General features: G+C 48.7%; 1 protein-coding gene across 1 annotated transcript in view; it reads right to left on the bottom strand.

The window, feature by feature from the left end:
- Positions 1–24,993, bottom strand: part of LOC119441417 (endothelin-converting enzyme-like 1) — a 42,422-nt gene that overhangs the window by 16,568 nt on the left and 861 nt on the right. The window lies entirely within an intron of this gene.

Here is a 24,993-nt window from a genome sequence, read left to right as displayed (position 1 = left end):
GGACAGCAAAGCGAGAGATACACCCTCAGGAAGCACTTGCAGACACGAACCAAAGTTCAGAAGGAGAAGCCACGCTCGATTGTTAACAAGATTGACAATGGAGCTTGGTAGTGCGATTTCGCGTGCCAGGAGAACGTCGCAAAGTGGGGACACCACGTAAGGACCATCTCGAAGTGGAGGAGAAGGCGACATGAGGACGTAGGTCGCAGCATCAGGTTGCAGGCGAACAAATTCAGCAGAACGAAGTCGGGACTTGTGGTCTTCGGTCGGGTCGGCAAAGTAATGGGGCAGTTCAAGGCGAAGGGTGCCGGTTGCACAGTCAATAAGTGCTGAATGAGCAGTCAGGAAGTCGATTCCAAGAATCACTTCGTGGGGACACTCGGCCAGTACAGTGAACAGGACTAACACAGGACGACCGGCAATGGTAACACGGGCGGCGCACATTCCCATCACGGCTATTGTACTGCCATTAGCCACTCGGACGGCAGGCGACTCGGCAGGTGTCAGGACTTTACGGAGACGGCTACGAAGATCTGATCGCATAACCGACACCTGAGCGCCAGTATCGATGAGGGCTTGAATGGGTACATCATCAACAAAAATTTCAACAAGGTTCGGTCGAGCAGCAGGGGTCAGCAGAGGTTTTGCAGTCCGAGTCGTCAACGCAGCCTCACCTCCGGGGGCTGCATTGCTTAGTTTCCCGAGAAGCGGCCCGCGTAGGACGGGGACGAGGGACGTCGAGGTGTAGGCGAGCGGGACTGACGGCGTTGCGGCGAAGGCGAGCGGCTAGTGGTGTTTCCCCGAGAGGGGAGGCCGGCATGGTATGGTTCAGAAAGGGGCGACAGAGACCGAGGGTCTCGGTCGAAGCGGCGATCAGCGTATGGTCGAGGCGAGGAGTACCAGCGGCTACTACGGCAGTGGCGGGAGATGTGACCGACCCGGGAGCAAGCAAAGCAAATCGGCCTGTCATCCGGTGTTCGCCACTCAGATGGGTTCCGATATCGACTCGGGGACGACTGGCGAGGTGCAGCAGAGGCAATGACAGGAGTGGTAGGGGTGGGACGTGGTCGGACGGCAGACTGGATGTCCATGTTGGCAATTTCTTGGCGGACAACAGCTTGAATGAGCTAGATGGTCATGTTGTCGTGCGTATGGGGACAGTGAGAACTTGGAGCCATAGCCTCAAGTTCGCGGCGGATGACCTGTGTCAAGCTTGGCGTGGCAGGCGGATGTGATGCCGGAGGGTCGTTGCAGGAGGAAGTGGCAGCCGTATTGGGAAGTCGGTCGAAGCGTTGTACAATGCGTTTGCTCTTCGCTTGCTCAAAATTCCGGCATTCCTTTATGATGGATTCAACCGTTGAGCAGTTCCTGCAAAGCAGGAGGTTGAACGCATCGTCTGCGATGCCCTTCAAGATGTGTCCAACCCTATCGGCCTCTAGCATGTCCGCGTCCGCTTTACGGCAGAGAGCCAGAACGTCTTGAATATACGCGACGTACGATTCGGTTGGTGTCTGGACACGAGACGCTAGCTTTTGCTTGGCTTCCATTTGACGTCCCACAGGCCTTCCGAAAAGATCGCGTAGCTTTTCCTTGCAGGAGTCCCAGCTTGTAATTTCGGTTTCATGCGTCTCGAACCATACCTTCGCGGTTCCTCCCAAGTAAAAGATCAGGTTGGCCAGCAAATGTGTGGCATTCCACTTGTTGTGCTTACCGACGCGCTGATACGACGTCAGTCAGTCTTCGACGTCGACCTTGCCAGTGCCAGTGAAGATTCCCGGGTGACGTAGCTGGGTTAGTACCACTTCCGCCGGTGTCTGAGCGGGGGAGGCAGCGTCAGCGGCGGAGGCAGCGTCAGCGTCGGAGGCAGCGTCAGTAGCCATAACAGCGGAACCGATGTGACGCCCGCTGCGAAGATCCAGGGCCGGCTTGTGGCGAGATTACCCCGCACTTCCACCTAAAATGTTACGGGGAGAAAATATATGTATTTACAATATATACAGAGGGTTGAAGCTCTGTGGCCAGGGTGACACCATCTACCGAGCTCCGAGACACTTCAGCCTCTTCTTCCCCAACCAACGTCATTTTGTCCACAGCGGTACAAACTCGTACGTGACAATATGAATTGTAGTAAACATGAGCTGATTAAGTAAGCAGGTGTGCTGCGGCGTAAGTAGACCGACATGAAGAGAGACTCGATGACCACGAGAAGGCGCGTGTGAAACGGTGGTGTTGATGAGAAGCGCTTACCGTGGGCAGCGCGTGCGAAGGGACACACCTGTAGTGCTGCACTACCGATCTGGGCAGCATTGCATGTGTAGCGTGCGTTGGAAAATGTGGCCCGACTATTACTAACTGAATGAACAAGCGTGGTGTGAGCGCGCACAAACAAACATGAATAGATCACACTGAATGACTGCAGCCAACGACTGTCAAAACGCTGGCAGCGAGCGCATACGCCGCGCAGCGGGCGAAAGTACCTGCTTGTCTATCGCTTCAACGGAAACTAAGCGGCGAATGCACGGCGCATAAAGGTCAGAGCCGTGTGGAGATAAGCGACGGTGCGGTCGAACGAACGACGAGCGCGGTTGTTGGCAGCGTAGAAGTGCGCCCCCCCCCCCCCCCGCTCCCTCCGGCGCTGGCTTCCCGCTTCCTTGCTTGCGCGTGGGAGAGATAAGAGACTGTGCGGACGAGCGACGAGCGCGGTTGTTGGCAGAGAAGTGCCCCCCCCTGCTCCCTCCGGCGCTGGCTTTCCGCTTCCTTGCTTGCGCGTGGGAGATTGAGTGCGTTGGCTCTCCGTGATAGCGCGCGTCCCCGCACGCTTCCGCTGGGGCATACGGCGCGCGGCGAAGATTTTATCTATACGGAACCTGACGGCGATGGCGACGGCGACGCCGACGGCAGAAATCCGGTTGAAGTGTTCATATAATTGCTATCGCAATAAAAACAAGCACAAAACAAGCATTCAAACCACATCATTTGCTCTGCGGCATTTGCTGTGCATTTGCTCTGCGGCATTTGCTGTGCATTTGCTCTGCGGCATTTGCTCTGCGGTGGTGGTGGCGAGCGGCATCGCCGAAGTGTAACCAAGTTCTTCGATACTTGCAGCTGCGGCTATCCGTTCCTGGAAACATCGCCCACGTGGCACCGGAGCTGACAGAGGAATCCTACCATGATTACATCCAGCAGTGACGTCATCGAGCTACCTTAAAAGAACAAGGCTCCCCTGGCATCGGTGCATTTGCTCTGCGGTGGTGGTGGCGAGCGGCATCGCAGAAGTGTAACCAAGTTCTTCGATACTTGCAGGTTGGTGCTGGTGTAAACTGTACCTTTTGGTAGAAGTCTTGCTTGCTCCCTGACACCCCCGCTGCTGCTTCTAATGTTACTTTGAGACACTTGTTTGATTAGAAATGCCTCTGTCTGTACTTTGTCTAGTCTGCAATGACACGCTTCTTGAATAAGGCTCGTACCCTATGTGCACAGATTGCGGCTTTGGTTACCACCTCGGCGCATGCTCAGATGTCACTAAGACCACGTTTAAGGCACAAGATGACGCGACGAAGAATAACTGGAAATGTCAGACGTGTGTTGTATTAGCAGCCCGAATTTCCGCTGGCGTGGGAAAAGAGAAACAGGAGCAAGCTTCAGGAGTTGGACGGATGCTGTCTGAAATTAACAAGCAGTTGACGCAACTACCTGCCATTATGAATAAAGTTGAAGAACTCATGCTGCTGAAACACACAGTAGGCAAATTAGAGCAAACTGTGCAGCATTTTTCGGATGTGTACGATCAAGTGCTGACTACAATAAAAACACATTCTTTAGAAATAGCTGCTTTAAAAAAAAAAGGTCCAAGAAGCTGAGGCAAACAACGGCAAAGAAGAAATTCCAAAACTGCGACAGCAAATTAACCAACTCGAGAAGTATAGCAGGCACCAAAATTTGGAAATTCATGGAGTTCCACACAGTGACAATGAAGTACTGCTTGACGAAGTAAACAACTTGCCGAACTGTCTCAAGCAGATGTTGAACGTATGCATAGGCTTCCACCTAAACCAGGCAAATTACCTGTAGTGCTCGTCCGTTTTGTATCCCGGGTCACGCGGGACGAATGGATGACAAAAAAGAGTGATTTGAAAGCAAGGAAATCGAATGTTTACTTCCTTGATAATCTGACGCCAGAAAACAAGAAGCTTCTGTGCGAAATGAAGCTACGATGTCAGGAAAAGCATTACCAATTCGCTTGGCATAGGGACGGCAAATTGTTCGTGCGCAGTAGAGATGGGCAAAACGGCTCACTTCAGTGAGCGGCTCGGAATGGTTCAGCTCACTGAAATCAACCGGTTCATTTGAACGGCTCACCGGTTCACTTAAACGTGTAACCTGTGTTATGCATATTCTATAGTTATGTGGCTTTGAAAAAAACGATAAATGCATGCTTTAATAACCTTGTTATTAGTATTATCGCTAAGTTTAGAGAATATTTTTACATATATTAAAAGCGTGAATTTTTTTGTTGTAATGAAGCTTTCTTCTCTGATATTGGGGATAAAATGCTTATGATACTGTGACAGGCCGAATTCGACGTACTTTTTTCAGAAAAAAAATCTGTAACTTCATTGTCATTACAGAAGCTTGTCCGTTTTTGTGGTACTTTCAAATCAACTTTTGTGAAAATAAGAACACAAAATGATTTTACATTATGTTTAAACTTTATTCATTTATTCACATACGTACGTTCACTATAATATGAGTAAGCTGTATCGCCATGAAAAATGAATGTAGAAATCATTTCTTGAAGTACAATACAAAAATCATACGAAAGATTCACAAAACTGCCGCACGCACCTTTCGTTTTTTTCTCTTGAGTGCACGTGCGATACTGGCGATCATACCATCATACACCAGGAAAAAAAAAGGAAAAAAAAAGAAATGGAGTTTTATTACAACACAACAGATCATTGGCCTCGTTTTACTGACGTGCTAATGATACACGCTCAGAAAATGCACTGAAGTGGATGTTATGGGCAACATTTTCATGACTACACTCATTAGGACAAATGAAGACCAGGACGTAAACTGTACGTTCACCTCTTGTCGTTAAAGGGCCCCTAAATCACCCAGAGGTCGAAATTTAGTTGTGGTGTTGCAGTTGTGCACGAGTCTACAACGAACACGTAGCCGCGATAATTTTTCGAAATGGTGCCGTAATAGGGGAGTTACACGTGTTTGATGATCGAAAAACGGCCCTCGCTCGTTTCGCTCTTTCCTTCGCTTCTCTCCTCATCGGCTGGTTAACGCGCTTCTCAAACCACTGCATACTTCCGGTCACGTCCACGCTAGCGGCACATATTGACCCTTTTCGCGGTGATCCCGTGGGCGCTGCCATGTTTGATCACGTGGTGACGCGTCCATTGCTTGCCTCAACTACCTCCGTTGCCTCCTTGTTTACAATGGAAGTGTATGACGCCGGCGCGGCTTAGAAAACCTCTGTTTTTTGGTGATATCGTAGACGGTGGCTAGGTGAACGACACGAAGCTTGGATCACAGCTTCAGAGAACATGCAAAAGCGCTTTCGGAGCTGATTAAGCTACTATGTCCAAACGGCGCAAGCAGCGTATATGGTGCTTGTTCTAAAAGCGGGGCTAAATATGTATTCCAGGCTCTCCAAGCTTTCCGCTTATGAATTCAGTCAGGATTAGTGTATTTTGCTTTTTGTCCTTTATTCGGCGAACATTTTGAAGCAGTGGCTTGTCAGTTTCTAACTCAGTGAAGTTCCTCGGTGCGGCCACTATATCTGATTATTTTCTGCCTAATTGCTCGCGGGTGTGATCAGTTCCTATAGATTTGTTCTTGCTGCGCACAAGGCTTGCAACGTAGCTGTTTTGTATATTGTAATACCTTGTAGCAAATATACAGGGTGTTTCAGCGAACACTTTCAAAATTTATTTAAGGTTGCCTGTTGCAGATAGCCCAATTCTAGTTAATGAGCTGGTCTACTCGAAGAGGCGGACATTACTTGCACAAGAAATTGAAATGCATAGTCGAATCATTAACAATAATTCACCAATTAAGTTTTTAACTAATTACCTGATGGCGCATATTGCAATTTACAAATTGTAGCCGGGGAGTTCGCAAGGTGGATCCACTTGGAATTAATTCTCAGGATGACACCAGTTTCAAGATATTAATTGCCGAACTTTGCGGAGAAATGCATTGGCGTTCCAGTTAATTTTGTGCTTGAATGCATAAAGCGACGTTTTGTTAGGATACTAACTGGAACGCCAATGCATTTCTCCGCAAAGTTCGGGAATTAATATCTCGAAAGTGGTATCATCCCAAGAATTCGTTCCAAGTAGATCCACCTGGCAAACTCCATGGCTACAATTTGTAAATTACAATACGGGCCATCAGGCAATTAGTTAAAAACTTAATTAGCGAATTTCTGTTAATTATTCGATTATGCATTTCAATATTTTGTGCAAGTAACGTCCGCCTCTTCGAGTAGACCAGCTCATGAACTAGAATTGTGCTATCTGCCACAGGCAACCTTTAAGAATTTTTGAAAGTGTTCGCTGATACACCCTGTATATTACAGCTAGTAACTCGCTGACTGTTGTGGTCCGTCACGAAACATTCAGCTTCGACCATTCGTGTGCCATCGGTGTAGTCCGTCATTTATTGTGCGCATATATTCTACTGTCCGCCCATTCACCTATTCTTGATACGTCGGCGATAGAGTGGGCGTATGTTTTCCTGCCATTTGGGACAGATGTGTATAGATAAAGTGCGCGAAACTTACTAGGACAGGAAGCTGCGCTACTCCCTTTATCATTGTTTAACGAGTGGTACTCCCTCTTGCCGACGTTCTGGGGATGAAGCCCTTTCTTTGAAGGTTAGCGATACAAGGCAGGCGGATGAGCAAATTTCTGTATCCTCGAGGAAAGCCGTACATCTCGAAGTGCCGGTAACACGTTCGGACAGTTGCAGCAGCGGTCCGCGAACTTGGTCACGCAGATTCATTCTATTTCTTAACATGCCAGTCACTATTTTTGCAGCCAACTATTGCACACGTCTTCAATCCACATGATTGAATCTAGCATAATTGGAACACAGTGTGTAAGCGAAAACTGAGTTGGATTTCCGACAGCTGATCGCACAGAAGCAAGGTAGAAGCGGTAATGGTTTCGTATTCGTGCGCGGTCGCTGAGGAGAGGCATGGCGCGCCGCCGTGAGCGCCATCTCGTTTCTCTAAAACAAACTGCTCCGCGAAAAGGGTCAATACCGACGGAGAACCGTCCGCCAGTGCCGTAGAACGTCTGCCACGCGAGAGTTGTCCAAAGTAGACGGCAGTTCGGCCGGCGCCCCGCCCGCTGCACCATCAACGGCCCAATCGACGACCGCGAACCTGCGCGCCTACGCCACCGGCAACGAAAACATCAGCTGCAGCCGGGAGACGACGGGCTCGGCTGTGCTCGCATCGCAGTCGACGGCGCCGCTAATATCAGCGCATTTTTCTTCTTTGTGTACAAGTATTGCGAAGAGAGACAACAACGATAAGAAAATATTGCGGCTTGTGAGCGTCGGTATTTCATTTCGAAGCGCCGTCCGTTTTAGCTTTGAAGGGAACCAGAAAAGGCCTAGCGACGATATCGGCGCCGTCGAGCGATCAGCGGCGGTGAGGCTTCCGCACAAATGAGTCCCGGTGGCAACACTCCATTTGCTAGTAGGTACAGCGTTTGACCGCTGGCGCCACGCCACGCTGCGCCGCTCGCGCGTACCGCGTTTCTAGGTGGTTCCGTTTACCGAGGGCGCTCGAACGCAATCATATGGTTTGCACGAATGCAACCCTTGAAAGCGTGGTTGTATGGCTGAGTGGTTACTGCGCTCGCTTCAGGATCTAGCGTACGTGCGTTCGAAACCCGCTTTGGCTACATTTTTTTCTTAACATCACGCTTTTCCCTTTTTTTTTCTCTCTCTGTTTGCCAGCGCGGTTGCTTGAGCCACGGCGGCAGCCGTGGTGCCGGGCGCCGACGCGAAGCGGCGGTCGTTGGGGTGTTGCGGAGCGCAGCGTAGCAACACCCCAAATAAAAAAATACCGCTCCAGTCAGGTAGACTGCTCCCTCCCTGATAGTGAGATTATATTTGGATCATCAAAACAGTGATGTGTTTATAATACCACCGATCCCAACAGCAGGCTAAGTCACCACCAGCCCAGCGTTTTCTCCGTCAAAGCCTCTTCCGTTCCAACGGCGGTGGCTCGAAACATGGTACGCGCGAGCGGCGCAGCGTGGCGCCAGCGGTCAAACGCTGTACCTACTAGCAAATAGAAATACGCGTCCCGGTGTCATCCTCTGTACGTACGGCAAGGAAATAGACAGTTTTAGCAGAGCGTTCACGGCCCGCTCCGCTCAGACCGTCGTGTCCTAACGATTCGCGCAGAGCCGCTCAGCGGAACGCAAGCGGGAACGCTAATGCGCGTGCGCACAACGCTTATATCGGCAGCGGAACGAAGAACGCTGCCCACGGTCCGCTACGAAGCCATTTGAGCGGAGCGTTAGGCTGCGTCTACTGGTTGATTTGTCGTTTTACAGCCACGCTGAGCGCGCGTGGCTGGCGTCTCTGGGAGACGCGCTTGTCAAACAAGCCAAATCAACGCAGTTCCTGCAGCCAGCGGTGTGCGTGAAATGTTAGCGGAGCGGAGCGTAAGCAACGCTCTGCTAAAACTGTCTAATCTCGACGTTCGCGAGCAAAAACCGCTGTCGAACCGCGGCCCGCGAATGGCAAACGGCGTGCGACGAGTTACCGTGCCGGTAACGTGGACGTGGACTTAAGCGCTTCACGGCTACCCGCTTTTGCTGCGGTGCCAGCCCGTGTTATGCGAAGCGTACTGCTATAGACCCTGTGTTGCGCGCATGTCTGGAAAGGTCAACACTGTCGCACTGTTCGCGCAGCTAATCAGACCGCTAAGCATAACTGTGTTGGAACGCGAGCGATTTGGCACTTGCGTTGCGCGCTGTAATTACCGATTCGCAAGGGCGCACAAACGAGCAACACGACGAGGAAGAGCAGAAAGCGCGCGTACCTGCTATCAGACTAACCGGAATTCGTGGGTTCTTGTTCAACCAATGGACATCGTTTCCGCAGTTGACATCACCAGATTCCCCCTTCTGACATCGTGACGACCGCTGGGGATACCGGAAAGGTGAGGGGAGGAGAACGGCATCGTTTTTTTTTTTTTTTTTTTTTTTTTTTGTGGCGCTCCCGCAGCGCGTAGCGCTGCACCGTTTAGCATCGTTGATCGTGACGACATTCTGAACTCGATGCGCGTGTACTTGAAATGTTCAAAAAATATCTGAGGTGGTTTAGGGCCCTTTAAAGACACGGAAGACCATCTTCGAAGTGTTATTGGACCAGCGCACGATGTGCGATCGGTGAGAGTCGTGCGACATCGTTCGAACAGCAGCAGGCAACGAACGGTACCATCCTTTGCCAATTAAGACTTCTTTACTTCTCCCCTCGGTGGCATCGGGTGCCACACCATAAGACGCACAAAAAACCAAGGGGACGGCTGCGCACACCCCACACTGCGAGCGAGTACCAGTAGCGCGAGTCGGCCCACACCGGCCACCATTCGGCGGTCAGAAATCGAAAAACATCGAAACCCAGCAGAAGACCAGGCTCTGACAGAACGGTTCGGCAAGGCTCATTCAAAGAGAGAGAACCGGCTTCCTCACTCCGAAAGAACCGCCGCTCACTTACTGAACCACGGCTCCCTCAGTCTTCAAAAGAGCGGCCGGCTCCTGAGCGCTCAGGAGCGAGCCGGGTCTTTTGAAGAGCGAGGGAGCCGTGGCGAAAAGAGCGGCTCGCTCCTGAGCGCTCAGGAGCGAGCTGGATCTTTTGAAGAGCGAGGGAGCCGTGGCGAAAAGAGCGGATGGCTCCTGAGCGCGCAGGAGCGAGCCGGATCTTTTGAGCCGCTTTTTTGAAGAGCGAGGGAACGGTGGTTCAGTAAGTGAGCGGCAGTTCTTTCGTTCTTCAGTCGAAGGGGAGGGGGTGAAGGCGACTATTGCTAGGAAAGGCGGGAGGGCAGTTGCTTTCTCGTACGGCTAATAGATGGCGCGGAAGTCGCACCCAGCAGGAGACCCGGCTCTGACGGAACGCATCGGCACGCCTCTCTGTACGCGAGAGAACCGGCTCCCTTTCTCCAAAAGAACCGCCGCTCATTTTTACTGAACGACCGCTCACTCGCTCTTTAAGGTGGTGGTCCCACTCCGGTGGCACGAGCCCCCCGTTTTCAGTATTTTTGGAGCAACTGTGGCGGCTCTTCTACTTAGGATATGAAGTTGTGGTATATACCATAAAAAGCTTAATTCGTGTAGATTCCAACTATATATAATATAAAAAAATTGATTGATGTGATTTAGAAATAAATGTTCAAGAACAAGCATGAGATACATGGTTTTTGCGAACTGTGTCTCACTTGTGACCATATTTAGAAGAAACTACCGCACTTACTGCATTGCGGCTTGCTCTGTAGCTTTAGGACATATTTTTCTAGTTCCTAGACGTAGTAAAATAATTTTTAATTTTTACTTTTTGGATAATCTGCTTTTGAAAATTGCCAAATATCACAATCTTCTGTTGTAAACAGCCCGGCATCTACATGCACAAGGAAGCTAAATTTCGCATAAAGTAGAGCTCAAGGAATTGCCATTTAGGACGCAAAATTTCATTCATGTAACTTTATTAGTTTTTCTAATAATGCGGCCGAAATTAAGCAATATTTAGAATTGTGGTTTTATTTTTTCCCATTTTTGCGGGAAGGTACTAAAGCTACGAAGCTGCGGTTTAAAACTAATGAAGGTACATGAATGAAATTTTAAGTCCTAAATGGAAATTCCTTGAGCTCTACTTTATCCAAAATTTGCCTTCCTTGAGTATGCAGTTGCCGGGCTGTTTACAACAGAAGATTGCGATATTTGGCAATTTTCAAAAGCATATTATCCAGAAAGTAAAAATTCAAAATTATTTTGCTACGTCTAGGAACTAGAAAAATAAGTCCTAAAGCTACAGAGCAAGCCGCAATGCAGTAAGTGCGGTAGTTTCTTCTAAATATGGTCACAAGTGAGACACAGTTCGCAAAAACCATGTATCTCATGCTTGTTCTTGAACATTTATTTCTAAATCACATCAATCAATTTCTTTATATTATATATAGTTGGAATCTACACGAATTAAGATTTTTATGGTATATACCACAACTTCATATCCTAAGTAGAAGAGCCGCCACAGTTGCTCCAAAAATACTGAAAACGGGGGGCTCGTGCCGCCGGAATGGGACCGCCACCTTAAAAAAATGTCACAGTTTCGCCCTAAGGGCGAAGCAATGCATGCGATAGCAACACAGCAATGTCATACGAAGTAAGGTGAGCGGCTTTGGTAGCAATATGAATTGTAGTAAACATGAGCTGATTAAGTAAGCAGGTGTGCTGCGGCGTAAGTAGACCGACATGAAGAGAGACTCGATGACCACGAGAAGGCGCGTGTGAAACGGTGGTGTTGATGAGAAGCGCTTCCCGTGGGCAGCGCGCGTGCGAAGGGACACACCTGTAGCGCTGCACTGCCGATCCGGGCAGCATTACATGTGTAGCGTGCGTTGGAAAATGTGACCCGACTATTACTAACTGAATGAACAAGCGTGGTGTGAGCGCGCACAAACAAACATGAAGAGATCACACTGAATGACTGCAGACAACGACTGTCAAAACGCTGGCAGCAAGCATACGCCGCTGCGGGCGAAGGTAAGTGCGGTCTATCGCTTCAACAGAAACTGAGCCGCGAATGCACGCGGCGCATAGAGGTCAGAGCCGTGTGGAGATAAGAGACGGTGCGGCGAGCGACGAGCGCGGTTGTTGGCAGTAGAAAAGTGCCCCCCCCCCCCCCCCGCTTCCTCCGGCGCTGGCTTCCCGCTTCCTTGCTTGCGCGTGGGAGAGATAAGAGACCGTGCGGTCAAGCGACGAGCGCGGTTGTTGGCACAGTAGAAGTGCCCCCCCCCCCCCCCGCTCCCTCCGGCGCTGGCTTCCCGCTTCGTTGCTTGCGCGTGGGGGATTGAGTGCGTTCGCTCTCCGTGATAGCGCGCGTCCCAGCACGCTTGCGCTGGGGCATACGGCGCGCGGTGAAGATTTTATCTATACGGAACCTCACGGCGACGGCGACGACGACGGCGACGGCGACGGCTACGGCTACGGCGACGGCGACGGCGACGGCGACGCCGACGGCAGAAATCCGGTTGAAGTGTCCATATAATTGCTATCGCAATAAAAGAGCGGCTCACAAGATCCGGCTCGCTCCTGAGCGACCCATCTCTACCACTCCCTCGCTCTTCAAAAGAGCGGCTCAAAAGATCCGGCTCGCTCCTGAGCGCTCAGGAGCGAGCCGCTCTTCTCGCCTCGGCTCCCTCGCTCTTCAAAAGAGCCGGCTCGCTCCTGAGCGCTCAAGAGCGGGCCGCTCTCTTAAAAACTGAGGAAGCCGTGGCTCAGTAAGTGAGCGGCGGTTCTTTCGGAGTGAGGAAGTCGGTTCTCTCTACTTGAATGAGCCGTGCCTAACCGTTCCGTCAGAGCTGGGTCTTCTGCTGGGTTTCGATGTTTTTCGATTTCTGACCGACGAATGGTGTCCCGTGTGGGCCGACTCGCGCTACTGGTACTCACTCGCAGTGTGTGGTGTGCGCAGCAGTCCCCTTGGTTTTTTGTGCGTCTTATGGTGTGGCACCCGATACCACCGAGGGGAGAAGTAAAGAAGTCATAATTGGCAAAGGATCGTTCGTTGCCTGCTGCTGTTCGAACGATGTCGCGCGACTATCACCGATCGCACATCCTGCGCTGGTCCAATAACACTTCGAAGATGGTCTTCCGTGTCTTTAAAGGGCCTCTAAACCACCTCAGATATTTGTTGAACCTTTCAAGTAAACGCGCATCGAGTTCAGAATGCCGTCGCGATCAACGATGCCAAAGTCTGCAGCGCTATGCGCTGCGGGAGCGCAAAAAAAAAAAACAAAAAAAAAAACAATGCCGTTCTCCTCCTCTCGCCTTTCCGGTATCCCCAGCGGTCGTCACGATGTCAGCAGGGGGGAATCTCGTGATGTCAACTGCGCAAACGATGTCCATTGGTTGAACAAGAACCTACGACTTCTGGTTAGTCTGCTAGCTAGTACGCGCGCTTTCTGCTCTTCCTCGTCGTGTTGCTCCTTAGTGCGTCCTTGCGAATCGGTAATTACAGCCCGCAACGCAACTGCCAAATCGCTCGCGTTCCATCACAGTCGTGCTTAGAGGTCTGATTAGCTGCGCGAACAGAGTGCGACAGTGTTGGCCGTTCCAGACGTGCGCGCTACACAGGGTCTATAGCGATACGCTTCGCATAACACGGGCCGGCACCGCAGCAACAGCGGGTAGCCGAGAAGCGCTTGAGTCCACGTCCACTTTACTGGCACGCAACTCGTCGCACGCCGCTTGCCATTCGCGGGCCGCCGTTCGACAGCGGTTTTTGCTCGCGAACGGCGAGATTTCCTTGCCGTACGTAGAGACGATGAGACCGGGACTCATTGTGCGGCAGATTCACCGCCGCTGATCGCTCGACGGCGCCGATATCGTCGCTAGGCCTTTTCTGGTTCCCTCCAAAGCTAACACGGACGGCGCTTTGAAATGAAATACCGACGCTCACAAGCCGCAATATTTTCTTATCGTTGTTATCGCTCTTCGCAATAGTTGTACACAAAGAAGAAAAATACGCTGATATTAGCGACGCCGCTGGCTGCGATGCTAGCCCGTCGTTTCCCGGCTACAGCTGATGTTTTCCTTGCCGGTGGCTGAGGCGCCCAGGTTCGCGGTCATCGATTGGGCCATTGATGGTGCAGCGGGCGGGGCGCCGGCCGAACTGCCGTCTACTTTGGACACCTCTAGCGCGGCAGACGTTCTACGGCACTGGCGGACAGTTCGCCGTCGGTATATGTGCCGCTAGCGTGGACGTGACCGGAAGTATGCAGTGTTTTGAGAAGCGCGTTGGCGATGATGTATGTCACGTGACCTTTCGAGATGCACTCGGCGAGAAGGGGAGACCAGCCGATGACGAGAGTAGCGAAGGAAACAGCGAAACGGGCGAGGGCCGTTTTTCGGTCATCAAACGCGTGTAACTCCGCTATTACGGCACCATTCCGAAAAATTCTCGCTGCTACGTGTTCTTTGTAGACTCGTGCACAACTGCAACAGCACAACTAAATTTCGACCTCTGGATGGTTTAGGGGCGCTTTAATGACAAGAGGTGAACGTACAGTTTACGTCCTGGTCTTCATTTGTGCTAATTAGTGTAGTCATGAAAATGTCACCCATGACATCCACTTCAGTGCATTTTCTGAGCGTGTATCATTAGCACGTCAATAAAACGAGGCCAATGATCTGTTGTGTTGTAATAGAACTTCATTTCCTTTTTTTCTTTTTTTTTTGTCCTGGTGTATGATGGCATGATCGCCAGTATCGCGCGTGCACTCAAGATTTATTATGATTTTTGTATTGTACTTCAAGAAATGATTTCTCCATTTATTTTGCATAGTGTTACAGCTTACTCATATTATAGTGAACGTACATATGTGAATAAATGAATAAAGTTGAAACAAAATGTACAATAACTTTGTGTTCTTAGTTTGACAAAAGTTGATTTTAAAGTACCACAATAACGGACAAGCATCTGTAATGACGATGAAGTTACATATTTCTTTTCTGAAAAAAGTACGTCGCATTCTGCCTGTCACAGTATCATAAGCATTTTATCCTCATTATCAGGAAACAAAGCTTAAATACAACTAAAAATTCACGCTTTTATTATATGTAAAAATAATCTCTAAACATAGCGAAAATACCAATAACACGGTTATTAAATTATGCATATATCGTTTTTTTTTCAAAGCCACATAACTATAGAATATGCATAACATAGGTTACACGTTTAGGTGAACCGGTGAGCCGTTCAAATGAGCCTGTTCATTTCAGTGAGCTGAGCCGTTCCGAGCCGCTGCTCACGGAAGTGAGCCGTTTTGCCCATCTCTAGTTTGAAGATATGCGCTATCAAAATCGCCGTAAAAATACCGTGTTGTTCCACTTACTTTTAATAAAACGCTCTATATTGCATTGAAGCACAAAATTAACGTAACTCGAACACCCATGGATTTTGTCCCACACTTTAGGAAAGAATATCTCGAAACTGCATGGTGTCATCCTGCAACTTCACTTTAAGTGGATACGTCTTATAATCTCACCGGCTACAATTTGTAAATTCTAATGTGTGCCGTTAAAGTCATTAATTTTGAAGCAAATTAATAAATTGTTAATAAGCTGAATATCTTTTTCGATTTCTCGTGCTAGTAATGTCCACCTCTTCGAATACAGCAGAAGGAAAAGAATTATGCGATCGTGTGCCGCAGGTGATTTTTTTTAAATTTCGTAATTCTAAAAACGATCGCTCCGTGGAATCTGTGCAGTACACTCGAATCTGTCCAAAATCGAACTGTAAGATTAATTTACTGTGACTATTCATTCACCATCAGTGTTAGCAAAAAAAAAAGCATGCTGAGATTCCAACCCGCCGCGGTGGCTTAGTCAGCTAAGGCGTTGCGCTGCTGAGCACGAGTTCGCGGGATCGTATCCCGGCCGCGGCGGCCGCATTTTGATGCAGGCGAAAATGCAAAAACGCCCGTGTGCATGCGTCGTAGTGCACGGTAAAGAACCCCAGGTGGTCAATATAAATCCGGAGCCCTCCACTACGGCGTGCGTCATAATCACAACTGGTTTTGGCACGTAAAAGCCCAAAAAGAAGAATAAGATTCTATCGCTAGACATGCGCCGTGAAGTCACCTGAACTTGCATAGGTTTTACTATTCAACGCTCCAATATTCTATCATCAAGGGCGCGGTGCTTGTCGTCACCTTATCAGCGAAAAAGCAGTCTATCGCCTTCGGAACCTATAGTCAATTTCAGAAGCTTACGGAACGCGGAATCGGATAAATGGTCGATATTTTCACACCCTAGGCGCGCGGCGTGGTGTTCGGATTTTCATCATGTGCCAGTTTAAAATAAACAACCGTTTTGCATAGTTTTACTGGCTGCGTTGAGATTAAACTTTTTAGAAGAGCCTCGGACTTGTGACGGCAACTGTGTCATTGAGCGTCTGTATTCTTTTTTTTTTTATTCTGCATACATTTTAATGGCTCTCCAGTGAACGTCATGCAATACCTCAGCCTGGATTATAATCTTCGGGAAAGCCATCGTAGACATGATGTATGAAGTATAACAACTTAACTCTCATGTAATACATCATTATTAGCCCAACTGAAGCATAATAAATATGTAAGCCATAAAGGATACTGAAATTGCTCGTGACATTTTACCTAGATATCAGTACTACTACAAGACTTGGCCTTCTCGCCTCGTGTACCTCCCTATTATTTCTGGGAAATTGAAAGGCCAGTATTCACGCGCGATATAGCCATGTCTTGCGGTACTATGGCAGAAAAAGGAATGTCTAGCTTAGTGCGATAATATTGAAAGGCCCAGCTGCCATTGTGCTACTGACGCACAACGAACGACACCATTGAGTTTTACATATAGACACTGGAGAAAGATATAAACCGCCTTCAATGGGCGCTGGCGTGATTATGACAAAACCACCGAACCGCTGTGAGACTTCAGCGATTCTAATCAAAGAATATTTCTAGCAAACTTTCATGTTCATTTCCAATGTTTCTTCAATTGTTCAAATTCTTCAAAAGAAGGGTCGAATAGCATTCACACAAAATTTCGTATTAATTGCACAAGTAGTTATATATCATGGTGCTGTCATCTGGCTATGCATCAGCGTGAGTCAAGAACTGAACCGCCGAACGTTATAGCAACTGCGCTGATTGTATCTGAGGACAAGGTCTTCGTGGAAACTTCGTAGGCGTAGCTAAAGAAAGCATCTGTGGTTCGAATCCTTGCCTTTTCTTACACGACAGGCTGCATTAACCAGTCCCTGTGTCCTTTCCTAAAGTTTTCAATACTCCTTTGCGTTCATCGTGGTATAAAGATACACAGACCATAAGTATTTTTGGATTTCCTAGGACCTATATGAGAATGGTTCAAATGATAAGACACGTGCACTGCATACTGAGGACATAATTTATATGTTTCGAAGTGTCTATTCGTGCTACGCGAACAAACTTGTGCAATCATTCGGGCAGCCTTCATTTGCACGATGACCACGTACGCAAAAATCCTGCTTTGATACAACCCAAACTGATTCCGTCGGAGAGCTTCGACTATATTCATTTGTGCGAATACTACCTCTGTGGCTGCTGGCGGTTTTTGTTCAAATGTGTATTTTATTTGCGCACACTGGAAGTAAAACTTTTTTCTAGTACGTTTCAAGCAGCATAAGAGTCACACATACATGCCTTAGCCATGACATAGCTCCAGAGGCAAGAAGTATTTCTTAGTAATATCTTCAAAAATATTCGCCTTAAGAAAGAAGCAGACATTCAAAAATACGTTACCTCGATTTATTCTCTAAAATAGTTTATATCTAAAAGGCACAAGAATGTTGGAAGCACATTCACAGTTCACAAAACCAGCCAGCTACATTTTTGTACGAAAGGGTTGGGGAAGGTAGAAAGAAAAAAAAACAGGTATACCGTAACTAAATGACCAGCATTTAGTAATATGTTATCTGGCGGAAAACTGCCAGACTATACGCAGCGACAAGGTGATTAAAAAAGGCAAGGCATACCTGCCTTCTAACCTGCTAACTCGCACTTGTGGTGTTACTGATTTGGATCTGTCGTCGTTCAGAGCGTCACGCTATCGCTTCGATGTTTTGCTCTAGGCGAAAACCTAGTTTCGCGACCTTGTTACGAAAACTGCGATTTTGGAACTTTTTTTTGCTATTTGAAGAGCTGCTACTCCTGCAACAAGCTGAAAGCTGAGTCATTGAAGTTGATAAACCACCGGGAATATATCAATCGATGCGATATTTTATTCGCAAATTGCTTCTTACTGGCCAGAAAAGCTTCCAAAATTCGAACGTTTCCATAGACTCTCCTACTTCAAAATTCGCCGGCAATTTGGACCGGGTTTTCAGCCGTAAGTAACCGCTTGCATGAGATGTCGGGCTAGGCGTGTACAGCCTATTTGAACGGGAATGTTTTTAAAGGTGGCTTCTATGATTATATTTTCGCGAAAAACGACGCGCTCCCATAGAAAATGCGCAAGTTTGCAAGGGCGGCCACTAGAGGCGCTGTACGGCGATTTCCCTAATTCCTGGCCATGAGGCATGCAAGCGCAATCAGTAAACAATTACAGAGATAGCGTTTCATTTACTGGAATTAGACGAATGGCTCAGCTCACCAATCCCAGGAGTGTGAAAGGTCCAACTGAACTCTCACCATTCCGAGAAGTTAAAAGGAGAGAAATTACGGAGATGATTTCCACTCTACGGAATGGAGTAGTGCCCCACTTCGGCAACGCTGCATTCACGAGAGGTCAACCACTCCCGAGAACAGCATCTTCGGACCCCTTCACTTTAAATGTAAAGGGAGAAATGACGAGATGGCCAAACGGACGACTTACGCTGCCCCCCTTGTGCTTTTTTCTTCTTTGCCGTCGCTGAGCTGCTTTTCTGGCCCCGTCGACCTTGGCTCTCCTGGGACGGGGCCCGTGGTGGGCGACGGAACCAGAGGGAGACGGGGAACCAGCAGCGTCCATCTTCCTCCGCGGTGGCCTTATCGTTGCCCGCTCGGCCGCTAGCGCTGCCGACGAGACTTCTTCACTTCCTTTCCCCATCCATGCGCACACAGAGACATCAGAAGGTTAGAGAAAAAGAAGACGGGAGAAAATTGGTTACGAAAAAAAATTGGGGGTAGCTTGCACTAGTGGCGCAAGGCTAGAGACAAAGCGGGGCTGGTCGGTTCCTCGGTTCCTAGCTGGTCCTGGCTATACGAAGTGATGATAAGTTATACGAAGTAATGCCAAGTGATGCTAAGTTATACAAAGTAATGCCAAGTGATGCTAAGTTATATGAATAAATGCTAAGTTTTACGTAGTGATGCGAAGTGAATGCCAAGTCGCACCGCTAGAGTAATCACAGAGTCCAATCGGCGTCGTCGCTGGCTGTCTCGCTTAGCAGCGCGCCGTGATTCTTGGTAAGCGGCTTCTTCGGCAGTGCGAATCTTCCTTGGTCACCCCATGCCTACGTCGGGCGCGCCGCCGCCGCGCACTGGCTTTCATACGGAATGAAGGAGCGCATTCACAGATGGCCGTGACGTCACGTCTTACTCGCGGAGCATGCGCATTAGCACGCAGCTGGTGGCGAAGTCGTAGGGGAAGTGGTGTGAAAGCTATGCGCAGTGTACGGGCGACGAGCGCAGACGCACCGGGGTGATACCACGGCGCATGCACAGTAGCGCGCAGATGGCGGGAGCTCGGCGGAGCCGTGTCTGCGTAGGGCGAAGCGAGCGCGCACCTGCGCCAGCGGTTACTAGGCAACGCGAGGAGACGTCATCGCTCCGCGTAGTATTTAGGGGCGAAGCTCCTTAGGGCGTGGGTCTGTCCTTCCTCCGATGTAATATGTAGCCACCTGTAGTTTTATGAAGTGTTCACTAGATGGCGTAAGTGTCGAGCTTTCTATATATAAGTATATAATGTCACTAGATGGCGCTAGTTTTTCATATAGTTGACGAGAAAACCTACAATGTAGTGCGACGGGTTACCGCTAGGGGTGTTATAATAAAAGGTGCTCGCGCTTGGCGCGCTTTCTCTTTCGCTCGGAGTCGCCAGATGGAAGACAAGGCTGCGGAGCGGAGAGCACGGAAGGCGGCGGCGGCACGCGCTCGCAGGCAGAATCCCGCGGTGAGAGCCCGCGAGGCCGCGGCTTCACGACAGGCAGCGCGGCGGCAGCGCGAAGACCCCGTAGTGCGAGAACGAGAGGCAGAAGCGGCACGGCTGCGGCACGAAGACTCAGGCGTTCGCGAACGAGAAGCAGCGGTGTTATCCAACCGTTATGCCTTTATTTCACGGACCACAAAGCCGTGGTAATGAAGGGACTCCGCAAACCAAGCATCTAAGAAGAAGCGTCTACGAAAATAAAACGTATTGTATATATACACACACTGTTTCTAACGTGTTTACTTGATCAAATACTGGGCGAATTACTCGGAGTATTCACGGTTTACCGATGATCCCTCCGGAGCTTCGCCCCATCATCATCATTCACCTCGTGGATATGCTGTGATTTTTTTTCTGTCTACGACAGACAGATTACGCTCAGCATAAACAGCTCCGCTGTTAAAATGTTTTGCGGAAAAGGGTCCCATCAGGATATAGTTGGCACACACCGTACAGCTTTAAACTGCAGATCGCTTTATGAGCGGTCGCGTTTTGCGTCACTAAGTTACAGATTGACTATTGAGATACGCTGTCGCTTAACTTAACGAGTTTGGCTGAAAGCAGCAGTGTATAGCACATAGATTCGTGACTGATTGATTAGATTGATTGAAATAATTAACGATACGGTCTACAAGAGACGCCGCTGAGGAAGGGTCGAGATTCTTTAACGTTTGCATAGCAATGGTAAAGCCACGGCCGAGAATCTACCCTGCGACCTCGCGCACAGCAGAAAAAACAGCCGAGGAAATCCCTATAGAGGTCCACTTGTACAAAGCGAAGCGAAGAACCTGTGCCGCTTCTTTATTTTTATTATTTATTTACTTTCAGCGTTGTGCTACATTCCGATGGCTCATGCGAACACCATGAGTGCAATACGAGAAAATGTGTGTAGCGCGTTATGTGAACGTCTGGATAACGTTCTTTTTGCCAGTCAATAAGGTGGCCTATACCCTTCCGAGTTACTGCAAGTGAAAAATTCGCTGGCAGTCTTTTCAGTAACACACGAGGTAAAGCTCGCTTACGGAACAATGCTTACTTGCAGTACTCCGAGACTTAGCGCCGTATTCAAGAACGCAACTTAAGTTCAAGCCGATGCTTGACTTGATCTCAGTGACGCCTGGCGTGAACGTGCTTAGAAGTCTCATTGCGTTTCCTTCGGCACGCTCACGACCGACGTCATTTAAATCAAGTCAAGCATGGGCTTCAACTTCGGTTGCGTTCTTGAATACGGGCCTTATAATTTGCCATAGATTACTTACCTAAACTGTGCAATCATCACCATCTTATTGTAATTCACTGCAGGACGAGTGCCTCTCACCGATCTCCAATTAGCCCTACCTGAAGCATGGAGCGAGCGAGATTGCGGCTCGATAAGGATACTGGCTTCATGCTAGGCCGATGGTGAGGCACAGAGAGACACGTCAGTGATGGCTGCCTGCTAGACGCGTGACATTTGCTCTCTGCGGTAGTTTCGGATTTCTGGGTGAAGTTGGCGGGAATTTCAGTAAGCTGTAAAAATTAGGCAGCGTCAACTTTTCGGATATCAGAAAACGGTTATCAACATGCTCTGATGACTATCTTCAAATATTGCGTTACATTCAATCGTCCGACTCTTTCAAATAAAAAGTTAGCGTAATTTGCATAATTACTTGTCTAATTACAACCTCGAATCATTTTAATATGTACTCCTTTGTGGTAAACGCAATCCCGGGTAAGTTGTTTCATCATCGCATCTTCCTTATTTTTTAAGTAATTTGAAGCGCATTTCTTAAATACCCTGTTATAGTCTACCATGCGATCATATTTAGATATTTGGAGCGGTGGTTATAAAGCATAGGTTTATTCTATAGTTTTTTATTGCAATGGCCCGATCGTTTTCCACTTATTTGCGGGAGCAAATGTGTCGACGGTGGGAAACTTCTCGTGAAAATATTTTTGTATTTAAATTTTCGAAGAGAATGGTAGTGAAAAGAAGAAAGTTTATATAGCACGGCTATGGCTAACTACAGCGTCGCAATGTCACAACCAGTGCTACTGCCCTCCGGAGTCTCGTTGTCGAACCGGCAACGTGGGTTCCGACAATGATTTCAACAAATTGGTAGGGATTGTCGCGGGCTGATCTACCTATCTTTTCCTAGATCTTCTCTCGGCAGTTGTCTTTGCAAACATGACCACTCACCCACGGTCCCGAATGTAGATAGCCAGCTGTCTTGACAATGATTGCGGTTTACCTCAACAACTCAATAGGCCGACGGGCTTTGGGTCGTGACGGAAGGACGCCACGCAAGGCGGCACGACTGCAATGTAGGAGACGTGCGCCAACGCTCAAGGCGTTCATCATTTTCGCGAATTCTAGCTTTCAATGTGCTTTCTGTCTCCGTGCCTGACAACGCGTTGCTTGCAATGTGTTGTTTACTTTCGTAGTCATACTCACTCTATATATCGGTGGAGACAAATGGAGGTCCGTCCCACGTACACCTTATCATAATCGTAATACAGATGGGTGGGATAAACCTGCATCTTTGTCGCACGACGGGTATTTTTTGCTGCGGAAGTTGTTCACTAGCGTCGATTATGACTATGGTGAACTTAGTGCACCGTTGTTACTGTCCGCACATGGTGGTAGATCAAAATCAGTATGCCACAGGCGGTGAAATGTATGCCGTCTATTTGAGAAATTGTACTTCACTGTGCAGCCACGCCCGAAGTGGGCTGATATGGTCTTCTAGCTGCGGCACTCTAGTCCATTGGCACTGTGCTACTCTCAAAGTGTACAAAGTGTATAAACTATAAGAGGTTCTATAGCCTCAAATCAGCCCAGTGTGCTAGCCACCGTGGAGCACCGCAAGAAGCTGCTAACACGGTGCACTTTTTGTGACAGAGGTGCATCGCTTAGCTGAGTCACCGAATCGCTTACCTGAGTCACGCCGTGAAGGAGTTAGGGGATCGAAACGGCGTGGTTCGTCGTGGAGAGTTCCGGCTGTAGGCGACCTGTTCGGGGTCCCCTGCGCAGGCCCGGAACGAGCCGTGATGGCTGCGGGCGTTTGCCTTGTCGGGTGTGGCTCGCAAGACGCCGGCGCCTCGGGCGGCATCCCCGTCTCCGCCATACCGGGGCAGTCGTCCACGGCATCCGCATGGCGCTGCGACGTCTCCACTGAGGCGACCGTTTTCGGCTCACCGCTTTTGCTGCTCACGAAGGAGATGCCTGGGGACGACTTGGCTGATTTGCGAACCTTGCCGCTTTTAGCGGACGTTGGATCAGGCGTCGATGGCTCCATCTTTTTTTTTTTGTTATAGTTGATAGCGATGTTAATTGCTCAACATACGGCACTTACCCATGAGAAATAATAATTGGCTACCCGTCGAGAAAAATAAATTACGAACAGCGAATATAAAAATGCGAAATAAACGAGATACGTTATTAACGCGGAATTAACAGGAAAGTAACAAAATATGTGTGGAGTTCCCAGAAGACAAGGAGCGAAGGCCGAACAAGAAAGGGGGTGGGGCGAAAAGAAGGAAGAAGAGGTAGCTGTAAAATGAAAATGGAGAGACGGCAACAGTTAACATGTGACAAAACGAAATCGCAGCACAGACGACAACGTAACTAGCTAGATGAACTTGCGAAGTGCTGGGCGAATATTTATGCGGCTAAGACCAACACTGTACAGCTCCAAACAATAATAAATTTCAACAGTCATTTTACTTTCTCACTCAACTTCCTCTTCTTCATCTGCTTCTACATAATGGGTTAGATTCATGGATATTTTGGCCACTGCGGGCTTGCGATATTTATTATCGGGGAACAACAACACCAACGACTAATTGGTAGACTACTCCATTTAGGTAGGTGCGCGCTGGCGGCAAGGCCGGGTTTAGTCTTTTGCGGCATTGGCATTGCACTCTTACACGCAACAGATAAAAAGAAAGAATTCACTTTAGTACAAAGTGCACACGCGAAAAAGCCCTCTGTGCGATAAGTCTACTCAGACAGCATCAAGGTGTAACGACTTCAGAAATATGACGCGAATTTTTCAACGAAAATCGAAGCGAAATATTATATGCAGTAGCTACCACATTTCCTCTCTCTGAGCTATGTCTTTTCTAACACATTTACCAAGCAACCGCAATATCGAAGATGTCCTGGGGCGAAAAAAAAAGAAACCGTACGCGACCCTAACCTTTCACTTACGTGTCTCCTAATGGCACTCGCACCTCGGCGTTGGTGTTCTTCAGGTTAACTTTGTGTGTGCATGTTTTGAAAGAACGCCAAAGACACAGAAAACCACCGTCTGTAGGTCTTTTTCTTCTTGTGGGTAGGCTGTACTTGGCCCGGCGGCTTCCTCGACGACCATCTCCATGGCGAACGCAACAAGCGAACGGAGGAGCAAGCGAGCGAACGTCTTTCCCCTGGCACGATATGCGGGCGAGGAGCGAGGGAGGGCGAAGAGGAAGTGCAGCGCGCGCCACATGGCAAGGCGTAGCCCCCTAGCGAGCGGCGCACGAAGCGCAGCTTACGCGCCCTCTCTGGTGCTGACGTCAGAGCACGTAATGAGCGCGCGCGCAGCCGTTGCGAGCACGCGAGCATGTGCGCGCCGGGAGAGGAGAAGCGAGAGAAGAGGGAGTAACGTCACATCCGCTCTGCTAGGCAGATGTTCTGTCTATGCCAGGCAACTGTTTTCCATTAATTAGCTGGTTAAAGATAATGCCACCTTGTTATGTGTGACGCCATTAGTGACGTCATTACTTCCGCTTTCTACTTCCGGGTTTCCAGGAATTTCGACAAAGTCGTGCTCACGTGAGGGGTCTCTAAGTCTACGATTCTGTATTTTGGTGTGCGGTAAACAGGGATTTAAATTAATTCTAATCATTTCATACATTTCAGTAACACAACTTGTAACAAAACTTATTCTCTCATATCGTATTTATAATGAAACCCATAAATTTTATACTCTACTGTTTTTTCTATTATGCCGATTTATTTTGAATTTCCTGCCCGGTAATCGGTGATTTCTAATTAATATTTAACGTGCCC

Source organism: Dermacentor silvarum, chromosome 1 (genome assembly GCF_013339745.2).
Source record: "Dermacentor silvarum isolate Dsil-2018 chromosome 1, BIME_Dsil_1.4, whole genome shotgun sequence".
NCBI lineage: Eukaryota > Metazoa > Arthropoda > Arachnida > Ixodida > Ixodidae > Dermacentor > Dermacentor silvarum.
Note: the sequence above shows the minus strand (reverse complement) of the source record. Positions and strands in the feature narration are given on the sequence as shown.